Here is a 22440-nt window from a genome sequence, read left to right as displayed (position 1 = left end):
GAAGTAAATGAAACTGGAAGGTATAATAAATTGATCCTAATGGCTAATTTCAGAATAATGTCCTCTATATACCCTGTATAGATTGACAGGTACCGAGGGTTCAACAGAAGTCTCATTTTTCGCAACATTTACTTTTGTTGGTGGAATTTAACTGCACACACTGTAGGCACACGTACTTTTGGCCGAGACCAAGCCCTAAACGTCTTCGCTGCAAAATATCACACAGAATGATAAAATTGAAACCGAGGTAATGCGAAAATCAGCAGCAGTTTGTTTTTCTTGCGACAATGGATGGCATTGACGCGGTCCTACTAGACGCACGGGACTTAGTCGTCCACGCCGGCGCAGTCACAGATTTTGCGCTGACGCTGCCATAGCGCTTTCGCTTATTCTCGCCCCAGAGCTGAGCTGCTGTGTTTCGCCGTCCTAGGATTCCTTGTCACTACAGTAACTATTTTAAACTGCCTATAGTGAAAGGAAAGGCAGCGTCTTGATAGACAAGAAAACAAACTGGGAATAGTCTGACAGTTTTTATGAAACATAACAATATTATTTGTGTTAACATCATTTATACTATAAAAAGGGAACATAAACACGCATCCAGAGTTATAACAGAACCCACACGTTCCGATTTTATGCCGGATGCTTTCCAAATACGCCTATCTACGTGTGTTCTTGGCTGCTTGCTCTGGTATTTGTGTTCAGCACAACCATACATTACGTACTATACAGCTATGCCTTACGTACGGTATGACGTGTCTTTCTCACTCCGAGCAAGTGTTGCCACATTTAGGGCGAACGCTGCAGTTTTTTTTGCCAGTCTTGGTCAATTACCTCACGTGGTTACGCACGGGTTGGCAAACCTGCGCTGGGAACGCTGGGAGGTCACCACGAGGCACGCGCAAATGAGCGCTCGGCATTTTTTTTGTTTCTTCTACTGCCTGGGGGTCGCTGCAATCTTGGCCAATCTCACGAAGTGGGCAAGTTCGGCTTGACAAATGTGCACAGGGGTCGGTGGGACGTTACCGCAAGGTCGGCGCTCACGTTTCTGCAGTCGCGTGAGCGCCCTCAATAATTCTTGGCATTTTCAACTGCGGACACAAAAAATTACGACTTGCTCAAAAGCTTCGGGGGTAAAACATGTGTGTAACGCGGGAGCAGTACCCCCTGCGCTATTCGCTATCTGAACCTTGCCTTATTTAGAGCATGGAAGTTTTTCCGAGTACGCAACACAGCCCCAGAACGTGTAACGGCCTTATTTCCACTAATCTGCAGTATTTGCAGAGTTAATAGTTTGCACAGCTAAAACAGCGTAGAGGAAAGAAATGGGTAGAACGAAAATTTTGAAAAGCAATGCATGATGATCAAAAAAAAATTACAAACAGAATTGCGCTGAGGAAATAAAAAAAAATATCTGCGTCCTGAAGATCTCCCTGGCAAAATAAAGACGAAAGAAAGGCCCACAAAAAACCACGGAAGCCAAAATGAAGAAATTATGAAAACGTGCCCGTTGTTCTACTACAACATGCATTACCGTTACAACAGATAACAGCACATTTAGCTAATTTAATCATTACAAATTCAAAAATCGATAAAATTAGCAGGGAGGAATTTCGACATCAAAAAAATAGGAGCATAAAACGGCTCTAAAAGTACACTTACGTACCTAGAAATATACATTCCCTGCATTGCCTTTTAAAACGTTCAGGCGAAAAAAATGTTAGGATATTGCACTACAGTGGCTTTGAGGGCCTGCTTCTTAGGCACGATAAAGAACAAAAGGCAGTGCAGCCGGGACGCAAGCAAAAAGAAGATTTGACGCAAACTCGCCCGAAAAATATTGATCAAGAACACGAATAAAAAGTCAGAAAGCCGACCAACCCTGCATTGGTACAAAATTGCGTGGTTGGAGGATTTCAGCATTTTATCTTTTTCATATAGTAAATATAGATAGGTAGTAGAAAATAATGGGTTGGCCATTACTCTCCGAATTCATAGACATGGTTGCAGAAAAGATAGCAAGCTGTAAAAACGAACTAAAAGAGGCACCGGCCGAAAGTGTAGACGGCGATCACAACGTGGAAAACTGTTAGCAATCGAAGGCGTACTGTGAAATCGAGTGTGCAAACTTACCACCCCAGTAAAAGAAAAGAACGCTAGCGTAGGCTGAAAAATTACTTTTTATACAATGCAACACGGATATAATAAATAGCTTCAAGCTTGCGATAAAACAGAGTCATCAAGTGTAAACAACTTGTTCAGGTAAAAAAGAGTTGAGTTAAGTTCAATCGTAATCGCACCAGTGTCCTGATAATATCGACCAGTGCTTTGAAAGGTTCCCTTGATAATGAAAAACGCTATTGCAGCTATGAGTGAAGTTTGCTTTAGCGTAGGTGTGAAGGCTTCGATTAAGAGAATCCTGGTTTAAGAACTCAGCGCTTACCGAGTGGTATACGAGTGTGTTTGCTCGAACTTGAGTAACTGCAAACGTATGTGAAAAAAAATTTTCTTTGGAGTACACAACTTGCAATAAATGTCAAGGTGCATTTGAACTTGTCCACTTGCCAATTCCTACCTTCTGCCATGTGGCATCTGTAATCATGCCTTGACTGGTCTGGATGACCGAAAGGCTCCGCATGTATGGAAGTGAAATCGCAATTCTAGAATTTGAGGCCTTCCTGGCTGGCGTTAATGAAGGATGTGAAGGTATCTTTAGGGCGGCGAAGGCGCATTGCAACATAGGGCTCATTATTACCTGTAGCTCGCCCTGAATTATGCCAGGACGCTTTGAAGTACCCGCATTCTACGCCAGAAAAATTTTGCTTTTCTTACTCAATATCTCGCCGTGGCGTAACACCAGCAGATATGACTAGTCTCGAGAGTTTCTGTCCTCATAATTTTATTTTTATTGCGTTTCGGCGTATGCCCGCCTAGAATAATGGTTTCAGAGAAGTCTATGCCGCCTGATTGTGTTACCATCGTTCTTCTGCGAATACTTTTTGGGAACCAAAGTTCTCTTTTGTGGCAGCAGTGATATCTAGTTTATTTATTGCGAAATGATTTTTTATTCTGAATGAACATGTAGACCTATACACACATTTTGTATTGAGGATGATAAAATACAGAACTAAGTTGCTGCAGGATAATTATTGCAAAATAAGAGCGCCAAATATACTGTAAAAATGGGTGACCCCAGCTTCTGGGTTGTTGCCGTTTTTGTTGATTGTAAAATAGAATACGTTACCGACCTAAACCTTGTCGTAAGCGTTTTCGGCTTAAAAATTCCCGTATAGTTTAGACTAGTGTCACGAAATAAGCTACCCTTAAGAGTACCGCCACTTCGCGCACCCGGAGGCGTCTGGGGGCCATTTTGTTTCTGGCTTGCAGTGTTGCCATCTCTCCGAACGAAACCGCCGCCGGTTGTGACGGGCAGAGTGCCACCGGCCGCTCTAGCGCCCGCGCAGCCGAGAGAGAGAGAGGAGAGGCGCCCAAAAACAAAATGGCTGCGCCCATATGTAAACAAACATCACGTAGTGCCGACCGACGAATGGAAATCCCGGCGGCACATAACAATGAGAGAAAAGAGTGCCGATACTCTAAAAGCCTTTATTTAGTGACGCTAGTTTAGACCAGCTAAATCACCAGTACTATTACAGGCAAATTTAAAATTCTCGTCGTAGTGTATGTTATTTTATTTTATCATCAATGACTTACGACTAACGAAAACATCACGACACCTAAATAACGTCTCAGTGCATATTTATACGCAGGGCGGGGGCTTACGGTACTTCTAACCAAGAAACTGAAGAAGAAAGTGACGAGGAAAGCAGCTACGAATACGACCTATGCGCTGGCAGCGACGAAGATAACTCGGCCAGTGAACCAAGCGACGATTTCCACCCTCTGGCTTTCAACGTGACATGTCTCAGCGACGGCAGCACAGTCACTTACGCTACTTATGGAAACAACGAAACATCCCATTCTTCGCAATACTTGGGAAATTGGAGCGTTCACGCTCACTGCCTAATGCCGGTAAAAATTGGATGTTCTTAGTTGCAGCTTTAAAACAGTTATCTAACTTAGGCCGATTACAGTGCACGAGCTGTTTCAACGCAATCATAAAGTACATACAAAGGCAATTGAACCTCGACAATTTTGATACTAGCACCTCATCGGGAACAAGAAACGTCACCCGCAACATTTTTTGTTGGCGCAGGCGCCGAAAACCTCCTGTTATGTAGCCAGGTGATAATATACGCTATTCCGACGAATGTTGATAAAAATAACTTTCAAGTCCTGATTTTTCCGCGATACGTAAACGTTTCTCTAAGCCAATTAGTGCAGATTGTTTTAGGAGTGACGAAGTTCTTTAGTGAGCAGTATTATTATGAAATCTAAGAACATTATGTTGTGAGCATTCACTGGGCTATTTCTTTCTTGGGCTATTTAATCCCAATATTGAGGTCTGTCTGTCAGTGTGTCTGTCTGTGCGTCTGTCTGTGTGTCTGTCTGTGTGTGTGTCTGTCTGTCTGTCTGTCTGTCTGCCTGCCTGTCTGCCCGCCCCTAGAATCGGCCATTCTGGCAAAAGTTCAATGTATGCTTTTACGAGTAGTTGATACATGCAAATTTTTTTCAAACAACTCAGTCTAGAAATCCACTTCATGCTTGTAAACATTTCTCACAAAACAGGAATAAAACATTAGGCATAACTTAGGCAAAGAATCAATACCTAGGTGGTGTTTGGACTGTTCTGTTGATTATCTATACACAGCTGGATGATGTTGGGGATAAAAAATCACGTGTTGAAAGGAACGTTTGGACCCAAAATACAAAAAGCGCTCGCGCCTGTGCCGTGTGCTTCGTTTCAAAATTCTAAGTCCAACAGACACAACAGGTTCCATTAGATGGCGCTCGAGCATTTCAACATTGTTAAACGTGACAGTTTTTTTTTATTGCGAAAGTTCGGAAGTTCGGAATCGGACAATTGCAGTTGAACCTGGAGTACGAGGGAGTGGGGGCAAAATTTATAGACGTAATGAGTCAACCCTACGGGGAGAGTCAGGTGCAAATATATATTGTGTGGGAGGGGGTAGCATACAATAGGCTCGTATACACCCACAGGGGTTTCAACAAGGCTGTTCTCTGTCTACGCTGCTGTTCATGATCTACATGGCGTGTTTAGACAGGAAACTTATAGAATAGTAGACTTGGATTCGATTTATGATACATAAAAAACGGACAGGTGGTGGACCAACGGGTTGCAGGAATAATGTATGCAGACGACATATTATTGATAGCGGGCAACCTTATAACTATGTGGACGGCTTGGTGCGTATACGCAGGGAAGAAGCTGCGCAACGGCTTTCCTTTAGTAGAGAAAAATTGCGCATCGTGGACTCTAATGGTGAACCCGAGCAGAAATCGGTATCAGTTCAACAAGTAGAAATATCACGGGTAAAAGAGTTGGTGCATATACGCAGGGAAGAAGCTGCGCAACGGCTTTCCTTTAGTAGAGAAAAATTGCGCATCGTGGTCTCTAATGGTGAACCCGAGCAGAAATCGGTATCAGTTCAACAAGTAGAAATATCACGGGCAGAAGAGTTGATGCATATACGCAGGGAAGAAGCTGCGCAACGGCTTTCCTTTAGTAGAGAAAAATTGCGCATCGGGGTACCTAATGGTGAACCCGAGCAGAAATCGGTATCAGTTCAACAAGTAGAAATATCACGGGTAAAAGAGTTGATGCATATACGCAGGGAAGAAGCTGCGCAACGGCTTTCCTTTAGTAGAGAAAAACTGCGCATCATAGTCTCTAATGGTGAACCCGAGCAGAAATCGGTATCAGTTCAACAAGTAGAAATGTCACGGGTAAAAGAGTTGATGCATATACGCAGGGAAGAAGCTGCGCAACGACTTTCTTTTAGTAGAGAAAAATTGCGCATCATGGTCTCTAATGGTGAACCCGAGCAGAAATCGGTATCAGTTCAACAAGTAGAAATGTCACGGGTAAAAGAGTTGATGCATATACGCAGGGAAGAAGCTGCGCAACGGCTTTCCTTTAGTAGAGAAAAATTGCGCATCGTGGTCTCTAATGGTGAACCCGACCAGAAATCGGTATCAGTTCAACAAGTAGAAATATCACGGGAAAACAGTTGATGCATATACGCAGGAAAGAAGCTGCGCAACGGCTTTCCTTTAGTAGAGAAAAATTGCACATCGTGGTCTCTAATGGTGAACCCGAGCAGAAATCGGTATCAGTTCAACAAGTAGAAATGTCACGGATAAAAGAGTTGATGCATATACGCAGGGAAGAAGCTGCGCAACGGCTTTCCTTTAGTAGAGAAAAATTGCGCATCATGGTCTCTATTGGTGAACCCGAGCAGAAATCGGTATCAGTTCAACAAGTAGAAATGTCACGGGTAAAAGAGTTGATGCATATACGCAGGGAAGAAGCTGCGCAACGACTTTCCTTTAGTAGAGAAAAATTGCGCATCATGGTCTCTAATGGTGAACCCGAGCAGAAATCGGTATCAGTTCAACAAGTAGAAATGTCACGGGTAAAAGAATTGATCCATATACGCAGGGAAGAAGCTCCGTAACGGCTTTCCTTTAGTAGAGAAAAATTGCGCATCATGGTCTCTAATGGTGAACCCGAGCAGAAATCGGTATCAGTTCAACAAGTAAAATATCACGGGTAGAAGAGTTGATGCATATACGCAGGGAAGAAGCTGCGCAACGGCTTTCCTTTAGTAGAGAAAAATTGCGCATCGTGGTCTCTAATGGTGAACCCGAGCAGAAATCGGTATCAGTTCAACAAGTAGAAATGTCACGGGTAAAAGAGTTGATGCATATACGCAGGGAAGAAGCTGCGCAACGGCTTTCCTTTAGCAGAGAAAAATTGCGCATCGTGGTCTCTAATGGTGAACCCGAGCAGAAATCGGTATCAGTTCAACAAGTAGAAATATCACGGGTAAAAGAGTTGATGCATATACGAAGGGAAGAAGCTGCGCAACTGCGTTCCTTTAGTAGAGAAAAATTGCGCATCGGGGTCTCGAATGGTGAACCCGAGCAGATATCGGTATCAGTTCAACAAGTAGAAATATCATGGGTAAATGTGTTGATGCATATACGCAGGGAAGAAGCTGTGCAACGGCTTTCCTTTAATAGAGAAAAATTGCGCATCGTGGACTCTAATGGTGAACCCGAGCAGAAATCGGTATCAGTTCAACAAGTAGCAATATCACGGGTAAAAGAGTTGATGCATATACGCAGGGAAGAAGCTGCGCAACGGCTTTCCTTTAGTAGAGAAAAATTGCGCATCGTGGTCTCTAATGGTGAACCCGAGCAGAAATCGGTATCAGTTCAACAAGTAGAAATGTCACGGGTAAAAGAGTTGATGCATATACGCAGGGAAGAAGCTGCGCAACGGCTTTCCTTTAGTAGAGAAAAATTGCGCATCGTGGTCTCTAATGGTGAACCCGAGCAGAAATCGGCATCAGTTCAACAAGTAGAAATATCACGGGTAAAAGAGTTGATGCATATACGCAGGTAAGAAGCTGCGCAACGACTTTCCTTTAGTAGAGAAAAATTGCGCATCGTGGTCTCTAATGGTGAACCCGAGCAGAAATCGGTATCAGTTCAACAAGTAGAAATGTCACGGGTAAAAGAGTTGATGCATATACGCAGGGAAGAAGCTCCGCAACGGCTTTTCTTTAATAGTGAAAAATTGCGCATCGTGGTCTCTAATGGTGAACCCGAGCAGAAATCGGTATCAGTTCAACAAGTAGAACTATCACGGGTAGAAGAGTTGGTGCATATACGCAGGGAAGAAGCTGCGCAACGGCTTTCCTTTAGTAGAGAAAAATTGCGCATCGGGGTCTCTAATGGTGAACCCGAGCAGAAATCGGTATCACTTCAACAAGTAGAAATATCACGGGTAAAAGTGTTGATGCATATACGCAGGGAAGAAGCTGCGCAACGGCTTTCCTTTAGTAGAGAAAAATTGCGCATCATGGTTTCTAATGGTGAACCCGAGCAGAAATCGGTATCAGTTCAACAAGTAGAAATATCACGGGTAAAAGTGTTGATGCATATACGCAGGGAAGAAGCTGCGCAACGGCTTTCCTTTAACAGAGAAAAATTGCGCATCGTGGACTCTAATGGTGAACCCGAGCAGAAATCGGTATCAGTTAAACAAGTAGAAATGTCACGGGTAAAAGAGTTGATGCATATACGCAGGGAAGAAGCTGCGCAACGGCTTTCCTTTAATAGAAAAAAATTGCGCATCGTGGACTCTAATGGTGAACCCGAGCAGAAATCGGTATCAGTTCAACAAGTAGAAATGTCACGGGTCAAAGAGTTGATGCATATACGCAGCGAAGAAGCTGCGCAACGGCTTTCCTTTAGTAGAGAAAAATTGCGCATCTTGGTCTCTAATGGTGAACCCGAGCAGAAATCGGTATCAGTTCAACAAGTAGAAATATCACGGGTAAAAGAGTTGATGCATATACGCAGGGAAGAAGCTGCGCAACGGCTTTCCTTTAGTAGAGAAAAATTGCGCATCGTGGTCTCTAATGGTGAACCCGAGCAGAAATCGGCATCAGTTCAACAAGTAGAAACATCACGGGTAAAAGAGTTAATGCATATACGCAGGGAAGAAGCTGCGCAACGACTTTCCTTTAGTAGAGAAAAATTGCGCATCGTGGTCTCTAATGGTGAACCCGAGCAGAAATCGGTATCAGTTCAACAAGTAGAAATGTCACGGGTAAAAGAGTTGATGCATATACGCAGGGAAGAAGCTCCGCAACGGCTTTCCTTTAATAGTGAAAAATTGCGCATCGTGGTCTCTAATGGTGAACCCGAGCAGAAATCGGTATCAGTTCAACAAGTAGAACTATCACGGGTAGAAGAGTTGGTGCATATACGCAGGGAAGAAGCTGCGCAACGGCTTTCCTTTAGTAGAGAAAAATTGCGCATCGGGGTCTCTAATGGTGAACCCGAGCAGAAATCGGTATCAGTTCAACAAGTAGAAATGTCACGGGTAAAAGAGTTGATGCATATACGCAGGGAAGAAGCTGCGCAACGGCTTTCCTTTAGTAGAGAAAAATTGCGCATCGGGGCCTCTAATGGTGAACCCGAGCAGATATCGGTATCACTTCAACAAATAGAAATATCACGGGTAAAAGTGTTGATGCATATACGCAGGGAAGAAGCTGCGCAACGGCTTTCCTTTAATAGTGAAAAATTGCGCATCGTGGTCTCTAATGGTGAACCCGAGCAGAAATCGGTATCAGTTCAACAAGTAGAACTATCACGCGTAGAAGAGTTGGTGCATATACGCAGGAAGAAGCTGCGCAACGGCTTTCCTTTAGTAGAGAAAAATTGCGCATCGGGGTCTCTAATGGTGAACCCGAGCAGAAATCGGTATCACTTCAACAAGTAGAAATATCACGGGTAAAAGTGTTGATGCATATACGCAGGGAAGAAGCTGCGCAACGGCTTTCCTTTAGTAGAGAAAAATTGCGCATCGTGGTCTCTAATGGTGAACCCGAGCAGAAATCGGTATCAGTTCAACAAGTAGAAATGTCACGGGTAAAAGAGTTGATGCATATACGCAGGGAAGAAGCTGCGCAACGACTTTCCTTTAGTAGAAAAAATTGCGCATTGTGGTCTTTAATGGTGAACCCGAGCAGAAATCGGTATCAGTTCAACAAGTACAAATGTCACGGGTAAAAGAGTTGATGCATATACGCAGGGAAGAAGCTGCGCAACGGCTTTCCTTTAGTAGAGAAAAATTGCGCATCATGGTCTCTAATGGTGAACCCGAGCAGAAATCGGTATCAAGTCAACAAGTAGAAATATTACGGGTAAAAGAGTTGATGCATATACGCAGGGAAGAAGCTGCGCAACGGCTTTCCTTTAGTAGAGAAAAATTGCGCATCGTGGTCTCTAATGGTGAACCCGAGCAGAAATCGGCATCAGTTCCACAAGTAGAAATATCACGGGTAAAAGAGTTGATGCATATACGCAGGTAAGAAGCTGCGCAACGACTTTTCTTTAGTAGAGAAAAATTGCGCATCGTGGTCTCTAATGGTGAACCCGAGCAGAAATCGGTATCAGTTCAACAAGTAGAAATGCCACGGGTAAAAGAGTTGATGCATATACGCAGGGAAGAAGCTGCGCAACGGCTTTCCTTTAGTAGAGAAAAATTGCGCATCGGGGTCTCTAATGGTGAACCCGAGCAGAAATCGGTATCACTTCAACAAGTAGAAATATCACGGGTAAAAGTGTTGATGCATATACGCAGGGAAGAAGCTGCGCAACGGCTTTCCTTTAATAGTGAAAAATTGCGCATCGTGGTCTCTAATGGTGAACCCGAGCAGAAATCGGTATCAGTGCAACAAGTAGAACTATCACGCGTAGAAGAGTTGGTGCATATACGCAGGGAAGAAGCTGCGCAACGACTTTCCTTTAGTAGAGAAAAATTGCGCATCGGGGTCTCTAATGGTGAACCCGAGCAGAAATCGGTATCACTTCAACAAGTACAAATAACACGGGTAAAAGTGTTGATGCATATACGCAGGGAAGAAGCTGTGCAACGGCTTTCCTTTAGTAGAGAAAAATTGCGCATCATGGTCTAATGGTGAACCCGAGCAGAAATCGGTATCAGTTCAACAAGTAGAACTATCACGGGTAAAAGAGTTGATGCATATACGCAGGGAAGAAGCTGCGCAACGACTTTCCTTTAGTAGAGAAAAATTGCGCATCGTGGTCTCTAATGGTGAACCCGAGCAGAAATCGGTATCAGTTCAACAAGTAGAAATATCACGGGTAAAAGAGTTGATGCATATACGCAGGTAAGAAGCTGCGCAACGACTTTCCTTTAGTAGAGAAAAATTGCGCATCGTGGTCTCTAACGGTGAACCCGAGCAGAAATCGGTATCAGTTCAACAAGTAGAACTGTCACGGGTAAAAGAGTTGATGCATATACGCAGGGAAGAAGCTGCGCAACGGCTTCCCTTTAGTAGAGAAAAATTGCGCATCGGGGTCTCTAATGGTGAACTCGAGCAGAAATCGGTATCACTTCAACAAGTAGAAATATCACGGGTAAAAGTGTTGATGCATATACGCAGGGAAGAAGCTGCGCAACGGCTTTCCTTTAATAGTGAAAAATTGCGCATCGTGGTCTCTAATGGTGAACCCGAGCAGAAATCGGTATCAGTTCAACAAGTAGAACTATCACGCGTAGAAGAGTTGGTGCATATACGCAGTGAAGAAGCTGCGCAACGGCTTTCCTTTAGTAGAGAAAAATTGCGCATCGGGGTCTCTAATGGTGAACCCGAGCAGAAATCGGTATCATTTCAACAAGTAGAAATATCACGGGTAAAAGTGTTGATGCATATACGCAGGGCAGAAGCTGCGCAACGGCTTTCCTTTAGTAGAGAAAAATTGCGCATCATGGTCTCTAATGGTGAACCCGAACAGAAATCGGTATCAGTTCAACAAGTAGAACTATCACGGGTAAAAGAGTTGATGCATATACGCAGGGAAGAAGCTGCGCAACGACTTTCCTTTAGTAGAGAAAAATTGCGCATCGTGGTCTCTAATGGTGAACCCGAGCAGAAATCGGTATCAGTTCAACAAGTAGAAATGTCACGGATAAAAGAGTTGATGCATATACGCAGGGAAGAAGCTGCGCAACGGCTTTCCTTTAGTAGAGAAAAATTGCGCATCATGGTCTCTAATGGTGAACCCGAGCAGAAATCGGTATCAGTTCAACAAGTAGAAATATTACGGGTAAAAGAGTTGATGCATATACGCAGGGAAGAAGCTGCGCAACGGCTTTCCTTTAGTAGAGAAAAATGGCGCATCGTGGTCTCTAATAGTGAACCCGAGCAGAAATCGGCATCAGTTCAACAAGTAGAAATATCACGGGTAAAAGAGTTGATGCATATACGCAGGTAAGAAGCTGCGCAACGACTTTCCTTTAGTAGAGAAAAATTGCGCATCGTGGTCTCTAATGGTGAACCCGAGCAGAAATCGGTATCAGTTCAACAAGTAGAAATGTCACGGGTAAAAGAGTTGATGCATATACGCAGGGAAGAAGCTGCGCAACGGCTTTCCTTTAGTAGAGAAAAATTGCGCATCGGGGTCTCTAATGGTGAACCCGAGCAGAAATCGGTATCACTTCAACAAGTAGAAATATCACGGGTAAAAGTGTTGATGCATATACGCAGGGAAGAAGCTGCGCAACGGCTTTCCTTTAATAGTGAAAAATTGCGCATCGTGGTCTCTAATGGTGAACCCGAGCAGAAATCGGTATCAGTTCAACAAGTAGAACTATCACGCGTAGAAGAGTTGGTGCATATACGCAGGGAAGAAGCTGCGCAACGACTTTCCTTTAGTAGAGAAAAATTGCGCATCGGGGTCTCTAATGGTGAACCCGAGCAGAAATCGGTATCACTTCAACAAGTAGAAATATCACGGGTAAAAGTGTTGATGCATATACGCAGGGAAGAAGCTGTGCAACGGCTTTCCTTTAGTAGAGAAAAATTGCGCATCATGGTCTCTAATGGTGAACCCGAGCAGAAATCGGTATCAGTTCAACAAGTAGAACTATCACGGGTAAAAGAGTTGATGCATATACGCAGGGAAGAAGCTGCGCAACGACTTTCCTTTAGTAGAGAAAAATTGCGCATCGTGGTCTCTAATGGTGAACCCGAGCAGAAATCGGTATCAGTTCAACAAGTAGAAATATCACGGGTAAAAGAGTTGATGCATATACGCAGGTAAGAAGCTGCGCAACGACTTTCCTTTAGTAGAGAAAAATTGCGCATCGTGGTCTCTAACGGTGAACCCGAGCAGAAATCGGTATCAGTTCAACAAGTAGAAATGTCACGGGTAAAAGAGTTGATGCATATACGCAGGGAAGAAGCTGCGCAACGGCTTCCCTTTAGTAGAGAAAAATTGCGCATCGGGGTCTCTAATGGTGAACCCGAGCAGAAATCGGTATCACTTCAACAAGTAGAAATATCACGGGTAAAAGTGTTGATGCATATACGCAGGGAAGAAGCTGCGCAACGGCTTTCCTTTAAAAGTGAAAAATTGCGCATCGTGGTCTCTAATGGTGAACCCGAGCAGAAATCGGTATCAGTTCAACAAGTAGAACTATCACGCGTAGAAGAGTTGGTGCATATACGCAGGGAAGAAGCTGCGCAACGGCTTTCCTTTAGTAGAGAAAAATTGCGCATCATGGTCTCTAATGGTGAACCCGAGCAGAAATCGGTATCAGTTCAACAAGTCGAACTATCACGGGTAAAAGAGTTGATGCATATACGCAGGGAAGAAGCTGCGCAACGACTTTCCTTTAGTAGAGAAAAATTGCGCATCGTGGTCTCTAATGGTGAACCCGAGCAGAAATCGGTATCAGTTCAACAAGTAGAAATGTCACGGGTAAAAGAGTTGATGCATATACGCAGGGAAGAAGCTGCGCAACGGCTTTCCTTTAGTAGAGAAAAATTGCGCATCATGGTCTCTAATGGTGAACCCGAGCAGAAATCGGTATCAGTTCAACAAGTAGAAATATTACGGGTAAAAGAGTTGATGCATATACGCAGGGAAGAAGCTGCGCAACGACTTTCCTTTAGTAGAGAAAAATTGGGCATCGTGGTCTCTAATGGTGAACCCGAGCAGAAATCGTTATCAGTTCAACAAGTAGAAATGTCACGGGTAAAAGAGTTGATGCATATACGCAGGGAAGAAGCTGCGCAACGACTTTCCTTTAGTAGAGAAAAATTGCGCATCGTGGTCTCTAATGGTGAACCCGAGCAGAAATAGGTATCAGTTCAACAAGTAGAAATGTCACGGGTAAACGAGTTGATGCATATACGCAGGGAAGAAGCTGCGCAACGACTTTCCTTTAGTGGAGAAAAATTGCGCATCGTGGTCTCTAATGGTGAACCCGAGCAGAAATCGGTATCAGTTCAACAAGTAGAAATGTCACGGGTAAAAGAGTTGATGCATATACGCAGGGAAGAAGCTGCGCAACGGCTTTCCTTTAGTAGAGAAAAATTGCGCATCGTGGTCTCTAATCGTGAACCCGAGCAGAAATCGGTATCAGTTCAACAAGTAGAAATATTACGGGTAAAAGAGTTGATGCATATACGAAGGGAAGAAGCTGCGCAACGACTTTCCTTTAGTAGAGAAAAATTGCGCATCGTGGTCTCTAATGGTGAACCCGAGCAGAAATTGGTATCAGTTCAACAAGTAGAAATGTCACGGGTAAAAGAGTTGATGCATATACGCAGGGAAGAAGCTGCGCAACGACTTTTACAAGTAGAAATGTCACGGGTAAAAGAGTTGATGCATATACGCAGGGAAGAAGCTGCGCAACGACTTTCCTTTAGTAGAGAAAAATTGCGCATCGTGGTCTCTAATGGTGAACCCGAGCAGAAATCGGTATCAGTTCAACAAGTAGAAATGTCACGGGTAAAAGAGTTGATGCATATACGCAGGGAAGAAGCTGCGCAACGACTTTCCTTTAGTAGAGAAAAATTGCGCATCGTGGTCTGTAATGGTGAACCCGAGCAGAAATCGGTATCAGTTCAACAAGTAGAAATGTCACGGGTGAAAGAGTTGATGCATATACGCAGGGAAGAAGCTGCGCAACGACTTTCCTTTAGTAGAGAAAAATTGCGCATCGTGGTCTCTAATGGTGAACCCGAGCAGAAACCGGTATCAGTTCAACAAGTAGAAATGTCACGGGTAAAAGAGTTGATGCATATACGCAGGGAAGAAGCTGCGCAACGACTTTCCTTTAGTAGAGAAAAATTGCGCATCGTGGTCTCTAATGGTGAACCCGTGCAGAAATCGGTATCAGTTCAACAAGTAGAAATATCACGGGTAAAAGAGTTGATGCATATACGCAGGGAAGAAGCTGCGCAACGACTTTCCTTTAGTAGAGAAAAATTGCGCATCGGGGTCTCTAATGGTGAACCCGAGCAGAAATCGGTATCACTTCAACAAGTAGAAATATCACGGGTAAAAGTGTTGATGCATATACGCAGGGAAGAAGCTGCGCAACGGCTTTCCTTTAGTAGAGAAAAATTGCGCATCGTGGTCTCTAATGGTGAACCCGAGCAGAAATCGGTATCAGTTCAACAAGTAGAAATGTCACGGGTAAAAGAGTTGATGCATATACGCAGGGAAGAAGCTGCGCAACGACTTTCCTTTAGTAGAGAAAAATTGCGCATCGGGGTCTCTAATGGTGAACCCGAGCAGAAATCGGTATCACTTCAACAAGTAGAAATATCACGGGTAAAAGTGTTGATGCATATACGCAGGGAAGAAGCTGCGCAACGGCTTTCCTTTAATAGTGAAAAATTGCGCATCGTGGTCTCTAATGGTGAACCCGAGCAGAAATCGGTATCAGTTCAACAAGTAGAACTATCACGCGTAGAAGATTTGGTGCATATACGCAGGGAAGAAGCTGCGCAACGGCTTTCCTTTAGTAGAGAAAAATTGCGCATCGGGGTCTCTAATGGTGAACCCGAGCAGAAATCGGTATCACTTCAACAAGTAGAAATATCACGGGTAAAAGTGTTGATGCATATACGCAGGGAAGAAGCTGCGCAACGGCTTTCCTTTAATAGAGAAAAATTGCGCATCATGGTCTCTAATGGTGAACCCGAACAGAAATCGGTATCAGTTCAACAAGTTGAACTATCACGGGTAGAAAAGTTGGTGCATATACGCAGGGAAGAAGCTGCGCAACGGCTTTCCTTTAGTAGAGAAAAATTGCGCATCGGGGTCTCTAATGGTGAACCCGAGCAGAAATCGGTATCAGTTCAACAAGTAGAAATACGACGGGTAAAAGTGTTGATGCATATACGCAGGTAAGAAGCTGCGCAACGGCTTTCCTTTAGTAGAGAAAAATTGCGCATCGGGGTCTCTAATGGTGAACCCGAGTAGAAATCGGTATCAGTTCAACAAGTAGAAATATCACGGGTAAAATTGTTGATGCATATACGCAGGGAAGAAGCTGCGCAACGGCTTTCCTTTAGTAGAGAAAAATTGCGCATCGTGGTCTCTAATGGTGAACCCGAGCAGAAATCGGTATCAGTTCAAAAAGTAGAAATGTCACGGGTAAAAGAGTTTATGCATATACGCAGGGAAGAAGCTGCGCAACGACTTTCCTTTAGTAGAGAAAAATTGCGCATCGTGTTCTCTAATGGTGAACCCGAGCAGAAATCGGTATCAGTTCAACAAGTAGAAATTTCACAGGTAAAAGAGTTGATGCATATACGCAGGGAAGAAGCTGCGCAACGGCTTTCCTTTAGTAGAGAAAAATTGCGCATCATGGTCTCTAATGGTGAACCCGAGCAGAAATCGGTATCAGTTCAACAAGTAGAACTATCACGGGTAAAAGAGTTGATGCATATACGCAGGGAAGAAGCTGCGCAACGACTTTCCTTTAGTAGAGAAAAATTGCGCATCGTGGTCTCTAATGGTGAACCCGAGCAGAAATCGGTATCAGTTCAACAAGTAGAAATGTCACGGATAAAAGAGTTGATGCTTATACGCAGGGAAGAAGCTGCGCAACGGCTTTCCTTTAGTAGAGAAAAATTGCGCATCATGGTCTCTAATGGTGAACCCGAGCAGAAATCGGTATCAGTTCAACAAGTAGAAATATTTCGGGTAAAAGAGTTGATGCATATACGCAGGGAAGAAGCTGCGCAACGGCTTTCCTTTAGTAGAGAAAAATGGCGCATCGTGGTCTCTAATAGTGAACCCGAGCAGAAATCGGCATCAGTTCAACAAGTAGAAATATCACGGGTAAAAGAGTTGATGCATATACGCAGGTAAGAAGCTGCGCAACGACTTTCCTTTAGTAGAGAAAAATTGCGCATCGTGGTCTCTAATGGTGAACCCGAGCAGAAATCGGTATCAGTTCAACAAGTAGAAATGTCACGGGTAAAAGAGTTGATGCATATACGCAGGGAAGAAGCTGCGCAACGGCTTTCCTTTAGTAGAGAAAAATTGCGCATCGGGGTCTCTAATGGTGAACCCGAGCAGAAATCGGTATCACTTCAACAAGTAGAAATATCACGGGTAAAAGTGTTGATGCATATACGCAGGGAAGAAGCTGCGCAACGGCTTTCCTTTAATAGTGAAAAATTGCGCATCGTGGTCTCTAATGGTGAACCCGAGCAGAAATCGGTATCAGTTCAACAAGTAGAACTATCACGCGTAGAAGAGTTGGTGCATATACGCAGGGAAGAAGCTGCGCAACGACTTTCCTTTAGTAGAGAAAAATTGCGCATCGGGGTCTCTAATGGTGAACCCGAGCAGAAATCGGTATCACTTCAACAAGTAGAAATATCACGGGTAAAAGTGTTGATGCATATACGCAGGGAAGAAGCTGTGCAACGGCTTTCCTTTAGTAGAGAAAAATTGCGCATCATGGTCTCTAATGGTGAACCCGAGCAGAAATCGGTATCAGTTCAACAAGTAGAACTATCACGGGTAAAAGAGTTGATGCATATACGCAGGGAAGAAGCTGCGCAACGACTTTCCTTTAGTAGAGAAAAATTGCGCATCGTGGTCTCTAATGGTGAACCCGAGCAGAAATCGGTATCAGTTCAACAAGTAGAAATATTACGGGTAAAAGAGTTGATGCATATACGCAGGTAAGAAGCTGCGCAACGACTTTCCTTTAGTAGAGAAAAATTGCGCATCGTGGTCTCTAACGGTGAACCCGAGCAGAAATCGGTATCAGTTCAACAAGTAGAAATGTCACGGGTAAAAGAGTTGATGCATATACGCAGGGAAGAAGCTGCGCAACGGCTTCCCTTTAGTAGAGAAAAATTGCGCATCGGGGTCTCTAATGGTGAACCCGAGCAGAAATCGGTATCACTTCAACAAGTAGAAATATCACGGGTAAAAGTGTTGATGCATATACGCAGGGAAGAAGCTGCGCAACGGCTTTCCTTTAAAAGTGAAAAATTGCGCATCGTGGTCTCTAATGGTGAACCCGAGCAGAAATCGGTATCAGTTCAACAAGTAGAACTATCACGCGTAGAAGAGTTGGTGCATATACGCAGGGAAGAAGCTGCGCAACGGCTTTCCTTTAGTAGAGAAAAATTGCGCATCATGGTCTCTAATGGTGAACCCGAGCAGAAATCGGTATCAGTTCAACAAGTCGAACTATCACGGGTAAAAGAGTTGATGCATATACGCAGGGAAGAAGCTGCGCAACGACTTTCCTTTAGTAGAGAAAAATTGCGCATCGTGGTCTCTAATGGTGAACCCGAGCAGAAATCGGTATCAGTTCAACAAGTAGAAATGTCACGGGTAAAAGAGTTGATGCATATACGCAGGGAAGAAGCTGCGCAACGGCTTTCCTTTAGTAGAGAAAAATTGCGCATCATGGTCTCTAATGGTGAACCCGAGCAGAAATCAGTATCAGTTCAACAAGTAGAAATATTACGGGTAAAAGAGTTGATGCATATACGCAGGGAAGAAGCTGCGCAACGACTTTCCTTTAGTAGAGAAAAATTGGGCATCGTGGTCTCTAATGGTGAACCCGAGCAGAAATCGTTATCAGTTAAACAAGTAGAAATGTCACGGGTAAAAGAGTTGATGCATATACGCAGGGAAGAAGCTGCGCAACGACTTTCCTTTAGTAGAGAAAAATTGCGCATCGTGGTCTCTAATGGTGAACCCGAGCAGAAATAGGTATCAGTTCAACAAGTAGAAATGTCACGGGTAAACGAGTTGATGCATATACGCAGGGAAGAAGCTGCGCAACGACTTTCCTTTAGTGGAGAAAAATTGCGCATCGTGGTCTCTAATGGTGAACCCGAGCAGAAATCGGTATCAGTTCAACAAGTAGAAATGTCACGGGTAAAAGAGTTGATGCATATACGCAGGGAAGAAGCTGCGCAACGGCTTTCCTTTAGTAGAGAAAAATTGCGCATCGTGGTCTCTAATCGTGAACCCGAGCAGAAATCGGTATCAGTTCAACAAGTAGAAATATTACGGGTAAAAGAGTTGATGCATATACGCAGGGAAGAAGCTGCGCAACGACTTTCCTTTAGTAGAGAAAAATTGCGCATCGTGGTCTCTAATGGTGAACCCGAGCAGAAATTGGTATCAGTTCAACAAGTAGAAATGTCACGGGTAAAAGAGTTGATGCATATACGCAGGGAAGAAGCTGCGCAACGACTTTTACAAGTAGAAATGTCACGGGTAAAAGAGTTGATGCATATACGCAGGGAAGAAGCTGCGCAACGACTTTCCTTTAGTAGAGAAAAATTGCGCATCGTGGTCTCTAATGGTGAACCCGAGCAGAAATCGGTATCAGTTCAACAAGTAGAAATGTCACGGGTAAAAGAGTTGATGCATATACGCAGGGAAGAAGCTGCGCAACGACTTTCCTTTAGTAGAGTAAAATTGCGCATCGTGGTCTGTAATGGTGAACCCGAGCAGAAATCGGTATCAGTTCAACAAGTAGAAATGTCACGGGTGAAAGAGTTGATGCATATACGCAGGGAAGAAGCTGCGCAACGACTTTCCTTTAGTAGAGAAAAATTGCGCATCGTGGTCTCTAATGGTGAACCCGAGCAGAAACCGGTATCAGTTCAACAAGTAGAAATGTCACGGGTAAAAGAGTTGATGCATATACGCAGGGAAGAAGCTGCGCAACGACTTTCCTTTAGTAGAGAAAAATTGCGCATCGTGGTCTCTAATGGTGAACCCGTGCAGAAATCGGTATCAGTTCAACAAGTAGAAATATCACGGGTAAAAGAGTTGATGCATATACGCAGGGAAGAAGCTGCGCAACGACTTTCCTTTAGTAGAGAAAAATTGCGCATCGGGGTCTCTAATGGTGAACCCGAGCAGAAATCGGTATCACTTCAACAAGTAGAAATATCACGGGTAAAAGTGTTGATGCATATACGCAGGGAAGAAGCTGCGCAACGGCTTTCCTTTAGTAGAGAAAAATTGCGCATCGTGGTCTCTAATGGTGAACCCGAGCAGAAATCGGTATCAGTTCAACAAGTAGAAATGTCACGGGTAAAAGAGTTGATGCATATACGCAGGGAAGAAGCTGCGCAACGACTTTCCTTTAGTAGAGAAAAATTGCGCATCGGGGTCTCTAATGGTGAACCCGAGCAGAAATCGGTATCACTTCAACAAGTAGAAATATCACGGGTAAAAGTGTTGATGCATATACGCAGGGAAGAAGCTGCGCAACGGCTTTCCTTTAATAGTGAAAAATTGCGCATCGTGGTCTCTAATGGTGAACCCGAGCAGAAATCGGTATCAGTTCAACAAGTAGAACTATCACGCGTAGAAGATTTGGTGCATATACGCAGGGAAGAAGCTGCGCAACGGCTTTCCTTTAGTAGAGAAAAATTGCGCATCGGGGTCTCTAATGGTGAACCCGAGCAGAAATCGGTATCACTTCAACAAGTAGAAATATCACGGGTAAAAGTGTTGATGCATATACGCAGGGAAGAAGCTGCGCAACGGCTTTCCTTTAGTAGAGAAAAATTGCGCATCATGGTCTCTAATGGTGAACCCGAACAGAAATCGGTATCAGTTCAACAAGTTGAACTATCACGGGTAGAAAAGTTGGTGCATATACGCAGGGAAGAAGCTGCGCAACGGCTTTCCTTTAGTAGAGAAAAATTGCGCATCGGGGTCTCTAATGGTGAACCCGAGCAGAAATCGGTATCAGTTCAACAAGTAGAAATACGACGGGTAAAAGTGTTGATGCATATACGCAGGTAAGAAGCTGCGCAACGGCTTTCCTTTAGTAGAGAAAAATTGCGCATCGGGGTCTCTAATGGTGAACCCGAGTAGAAATCGGTATCAGTTCAACAAGTAGAAATATCACGGGTAAAATTGTTGATGCATATACGCAGGGAAGAAGCTGCGCAACGGCTTTCCTTTAGTAGAGAAAAATTGCGCATCGTGGTCTCTAATGGTGAACCCGAGCAGAAATCGGTATCAGTTCAAAAAGTAGAAATGTCACGGGTAAAAGAGTTTATGCATATACGCAGGGAAGAAGCTGCGCAACGACTTTCCTTTAGTAGAGAAAAATTGCGCATCGTGTTCTCTAATGGTGAACCCGAGCAGAAATCGGTATCAGTTCAACAAGTAGAAATTTCACAGGTAAAAGAGTTGATGCATATACGCAGGGAAGAAGCTGCGCAACGGCTTTTCTTTAGTAGAGAAAAATTGCGCATCGTGGTCTGTAATGGTGAACCCGAGCAGAAATCGGTATCACTTCAACAAGTAGAAATATCACGGGTAAAGGAGTTGATGCATATACGCAGGGAAGAAGCTGCGCAACAGCTTTCCTTTAGTAGAGAAAAATTGCGCATCGTGGTCTTTAATGGTGAACCCGAGCAGAAATCGGTATCACTTCAACAAGTAGAAATATCACGGGTAAAAGTGTTGATGCATATACGCAGGGAAGAAGCTGCGCAACGGCTTTCCTTTATAAGAGAAAAATTGCGCATCGTGGACTCTAATGGTGAACCCGAGCAGAAATCGGTATCAGTTCAACAAGTAGAAATGTCACGGGTAAAAGAGTTGATGCATATACGCAGGGAAGAAGCTGCGCAGCGGCTTTCCTTTAGTAGAGAAAAATTGCGCATCGTGGTCTGTAATGGTGAACCCGAGCAGAAATCGGTATTAGTTCAACAAGTAGAAATATCACGGGTAAAAGAGTTGATGCATATACGCAGGGAAGAAGCTGCGCAACGACTTTTTTTTAGTAGAGAAAAATTGCGCATCGTGGTCTCTAATGGTGAACCCGAGCAGAAATCGGTATTTAGTTCAACAAGTAGAAATGTCACGGGTAAAAGAGTTGATGCATATACGCAGGGAAGAAGCTGCGCAACGACTTTCCTTTAGTAGAGAAAAATTGCTTATCGTGGTCTCTAATGGTGAACCCGAGCAGAAATCGGTATCAGTTCAACAAGTAGAACTATCACGGGTAAAAGAGTTGATGCATATACGCAGGGAAGAAGCTGCGCAACGACTTTCCTTTAGTAGAGAAAAATTGCGCATCGTGGTCTCTAATGGTGAACCCGAGCAGAAATCGGTATCAGTTCAACAAGTAGAAATATCACGGGTAAAAGAGTTGATGCATATACGCAGGTAAGAAGCTGCGCAACGACTTTCCTTTAGTAGAGAAAAATTTCGCATCGTGGTCTCTAACGGTGAACCCGAGCAGAAATCGGTATCAGTTCAACAAGTAGAAATGTCACGGGTAAAAGAGTTGATGCATATACGCAGGGAAGAAGCTGCGCAACGGCTTCCCTTTAGTAGAGAAAAATTGCGCATCGGGGTCTCTAATGGTGAACCCGAGCAGAAATCGGTATCACTTCAACAAGTAGAAATATCACGGGTAAAAGTGTTGATGCA

Source organism: Haemaphysalis longicornis, unplaced genomic scaffold, assembly GCF_048455015.1.
Source record: "Haemaphysalis longicornis isolate Haplotype H1 unplaced genomic scaffold, Haemaphysalis longicornis Haplotype H1 scaffold_7, whole genome shotgun sequence".
Lineage (NCBI taxonomy): Eukaryota > Metazoa > Arthropoda > Arachnida > Ixodida > Ixodidae > Haemaphysalis > Haemaphysalis longicornis.
Note: the sequence above shows the minus strand (reverse complement) of the source record.